The 4334-nt window shown below is 40.0% G+C and overlaps 1 pseudogene; it reads left to right on the top strand.

Annotated features, from left to right (window-relative positions):
* Positions 1-404: 404 nt before the first annotated feature.
* LOC119543281 lies at positions 405-2337 on the top strand (annotated as a pseudogene).
* The last annotated feature ends 1997 nt before the right edge of the window (positions 2338-4334 follow it).

The following is a 4334-nucleotide window of genomic DNA, read 5'->3' as shown; positions in this document are numbered from 1 at the left end:
AGCACTAAATTAATATGTACAAAGGAATCCAAACTTTCAGTTACAGATGAAATATAGGAAATTTGGAAAATAGTAGGTAAATTATTATTGATTTAAAAATCATTATTATAGCAATAGTTTTAAAACATTGCAAACTAGCAAATTTGAGATGGAGAATAAAGCCCAGAATCTACATCAAAGCACCAAGAACACCAAATCCAACTTTGTGCTGAACAGCAAAGCAGAAATTGAAATGCTATCATTTTCTTCATCTCTCTGTTGAAGGAGAATTTGTCTAAATTTTTAAAATCATGTCCATTTAAACAATGTTTAAATCCATTCACTATATTAAATCCATTCACTACTGTGAATGTTCTACCAAAAAGGACATGATGATTTGCTTGTCCTCGGCTTCCCAACATGGCATGGCAGACAAAGTGCAGACAACCACACGAGGTGATCCTCAAGAGTTAAGAAACATATTCCTAAAGTATGTCAGAACTGAGGTTGATGGAGAACATTACATGACCCTGGATGACTTTGTCCAGTACTATACAGGACTGTATAATGATTCGAATAGCAATCCAAAGATCATGTAGCTCATTGCAGGAGTAGACAATCAAATCAAGGTTGGGTTGGTCTCCTAATAAGAGTTTTTGGCATTTGAATCTATTTTGTGTGTTCCAGATTCCGTGTTTATAGTGGCTTTCCAATTGTTTGACAAGAGTGGAAATGGAGAGGTGACATTTGAAAATGTCAAAGAAATTTTGGAAAGACTATTGTTCATCATCATATCCCTTTTAATTGGGACTGTGAATTTATTCAACTGCATTTTTGGAATAACCAGAAGAAGCACCTTAACTACACAGAATTCACACAATTTCTCCAGTTGTTGCAATAGGAACATGTAACACAAGCCTTTGCACTGAAAGATAAAAGCAAAAGTGGCATGATTTCGGGCTGGAATTCAGTTACATCATAGTTACCATTAGGTCTAACATGCTTACTCCTTTCGTGGAGGAGACCTTAGTTTTAGCAGCTAGAAGAAGTATCTCACACCAGGTTAGCTTCTCCTACTTGCATTTAACTCACTGAATAACATGGAGCTTGTTGGTAAAATATATAGCACTCCAGCTGGCACAAGGAAAGATGTTGAAGTCACAAAAGAGGAATTTACTCAGAATGCCATATGCTTTGGACAAGTCACCCCATTAGAAACTGATATTCTCTACCAGCTTGCAGATTTATATAATGCTACAAGGTGTTTGACTTTGGCAGATAATGAGAGAATAGCCCCGTTGGCTGGGGGTGCAGGACTTCAGAGACAGCAATCTCACCCGTTACACAGTCCTGTCTGGCTCCAAATTGCTGAGTCTGCTTAAAGAATCACTCTGGGCTCAGTTGCTGGAGCTGTGGGAGCCACTGCAGTGTCTCCTATAGATCTGGTAACGACCCACATGCTAAATCAGCGTGGCACTGGCTCTGGTGTAGAGGAGCTGATGCACAAAAACAGTTTTCACTGTTTTAAGAAAGTCTTGCCTTATGAGGGATTCTTTGGACTCTATAGGGGTTGCTCCAGAAAAGACCATTAAACTGACTGTTAACGATTTTGTCCAGGACAAATTTGTCAGCAGAGATGGCTCTATTCCACTTTTAGCAAAAGTCCTTGCTCGAGGCTCTTTACCAACCCTCTAGCAACTGTGAAGATTCGCCTGCAGGTAGCGAGAGACATCACCACCGGATCCAGAGTCAGTGCCCTATTCAGCCTGTATAAGGGTGCCCAAGCGGGTTTCCTCTGAGACATTCCCTTCTCTGCAACCTATTTTCCTGTTTATGCTCCTTGCAAACTACTTCTGGCTGATGAAAACTGACATGTGGGAGGTTTATATGACCTGGCAGCCGGAGCCATGACAGGTGTGCTTGCTGCTTCCCTGGTGCCCCACCCCCCCCAGCTGACGTCATCAAGACAAGACGGCAAGTGGCCGCCCGCGCGGGCCGGAAGAGATAGGGAGCTGGTGTGTACTGCTTCAGGAAGCTCCTCCTGGAAGAGCGGTTCTACGTATTTTGGAAAGGGACTGCATCCTGAGGGTTTCGATCCTACCTTCAATTTCATGTTACCTTGGTCACCTATGAACTTCTCCAGGGTGGTTTTACGTTGCTTTGGAGGCCCCAAACCCTCCGGCTAAGTCCCACATCGCAAACCTTCCTCCTGCCAGTCCCGAGCACAACGGTGGAAGCAAATACGCCACGACCGCTTTTGCTGGCACTGAAAACAAATTTGTCCTTTATCTTCCCAAATTTAAGCCTCCTAATACTGCTGTAGTTTCGCCAAAGGCAGCAGTGGCAGCAGCTCAGTGAAGAGGTGACCGTTGAGCGGGGCAAAATGGCACCCTGAAGAGACAGGCCGAGGTAGCAGCTCCGTAATGGAGCAGCTGCATGATGCTGGCTGAGCTTAACCGTCAAACTATTCTTTCTATATGACATATACGTATATTTGTTTAGAAAGTAATCAATTGCCCATGGCGGTGGGGAAGCAATTTAGTTTCAAGCTTTAGTCTTATGTGTTGAAATATTTCCCTAAGCCTTGGCATGAGTAGTGTTCTAAACTCTGCTTTGCACAGCTTGCACTTACAGTGACTGTACATATTGTACATCTTTGTACAGAGACATCTGGGCACCTCATCCCAACAAATCACATTTATAGAAAGGTAATGCAGTTTTGAGTGGATTGAAATGTACAGAATGTTTTGAAAGTTTTATTAAGACATTCGAAAATATATATATATATTTTAAAAAAGGGCATGGTGATCCTTTTGTCTTTTTACCCTGCAATTTAAATTTTATTCTATAATTTTCTGAAATGCATCAGATACCAATAGCCTCTGGCTGCTTATAAAATATTTATAAAAAATTGTTCAATAAAAAATCCAAAGAACAGCTGAGCTCATAAATAATTTAACAGATGGCAAACTGACATTTACTCATGTGCATAGGCCAGACCACAGAGATGCCTCTGCCCCATGCCCTGAAGGCAAACATAGTTTGAGAGAATTCTGGCAGAGCTAGAGGGGAGTAACAAGCCAATGCAAAACACCAAATGGCACTACTCTCTTTTCCATAAAATTTGCGTTTGGGACCAGAAATAGTGGTTGTCTTAGCTCATCCTTATTTTCATGAAATGGTACATGTCTTAGCTACTTAAGTCTCTCAAACCTCTTTCAAGGAAACAAGCAGCATTTTTAGGCTTTTGGGGTGGTGATGATTTTCCTTTGGCCATTGGCCTCTAGGCAATCAGTCTGGTATATATGGTTCTATACAAAAACTTTGGGTGGAGTTGCTCAGTGGTTTTTTATGGTAACTGTAGCCGAATTCTTGTAACTACTAGCTTAGGCTTCTAGGCTTGAAATTTAATTTCAACTTACTAAAATGAAAGCACAATTTCTATAAAGCTACAACATAGTATTTTTGTGACTCTCTCTCTAAACACATGCTTTAATGTATTAATCTTGCCAGATGCACTGATGGCTGGGCACAACCTCTGCAAAAATGCAATGTCTCTCAGCTAGTGTTTTCCTTCCCTGATTGATAACAGAAGAAAAGGCTTCCAGTGGATTACTCTTTCTAGATGTGTTAAGGCCCAGGAAAACAAAGAAGCTTAGACTGTATTAATGATGATTAGATTACGGGTACACAATGATATTATGGCCTAGTGTTGTGTATATCAACAGAGATTTTGCTTTTAACATTTTGTCCCTTACTTTTGGAATTTTGATCATGATAGTTGTATTTTCAGCAATAACCATGAATGGAACCTTTATAGGGTAACATATTACTGAGATGAATAACTTCAGAATATAACCTCTTCATCTCTAATGGACAAGTTTATAATTACTCAGTTGCATATTTGATTGGTCACTGCAAAACAAGAAATGGTAAGACAATATATGATATTGACTATAGGAACCTCCAGAAATATACCCCTTTCTTCTTTTATAAAGAAGCCTACATCTAATAAAACGGAAATATTACAGAAGGTTAGTTTATGACAGCTTCCTGTTTTTCCTGGTATCCTTTCTTTTTGACATTTGGTTTCCTGGGAAAAAAGATTATGAATATACAGCAGTTTCAGCCTCTTGCTCAGAACTCAAATGTCATAGGTTAAAAGCGTATGTTTGGCTTTCATAAATAGTTAATATCCTCCAGGGATTTTATTTTGTGTATTATGCAGGCTTTAACATGAGAAAAAGGAGACTATTTCTACCTCCCTTCATATCAAGCAAATCATATTCTCTCCTTTCTGCGCTCCCAGAAGTGATGCCTCATCTCAGATGCTGGGTAATTCTATTTGATTGTAA

Source organism: Choloepus didactylus, chromosome 8 (genome assembly GCF_015220235.1).
Source record: "Choloepus didactylus isolate mChoDid1 chromosome 8, mChoDid1.pri, whole genome shotgun sequence".
In the NCBI taxonomy this organism is placed as follows: Eukaryota; Metazoa; Chordata; class Mammalia; order Pilosa; family Megalonychidae; genus Choloepus; species Choloepus didactylus.
Note: the sequence above shows the minus strand (reverse complement) of the source record. Positions and strands in the feature narration are given on the sequence as shown.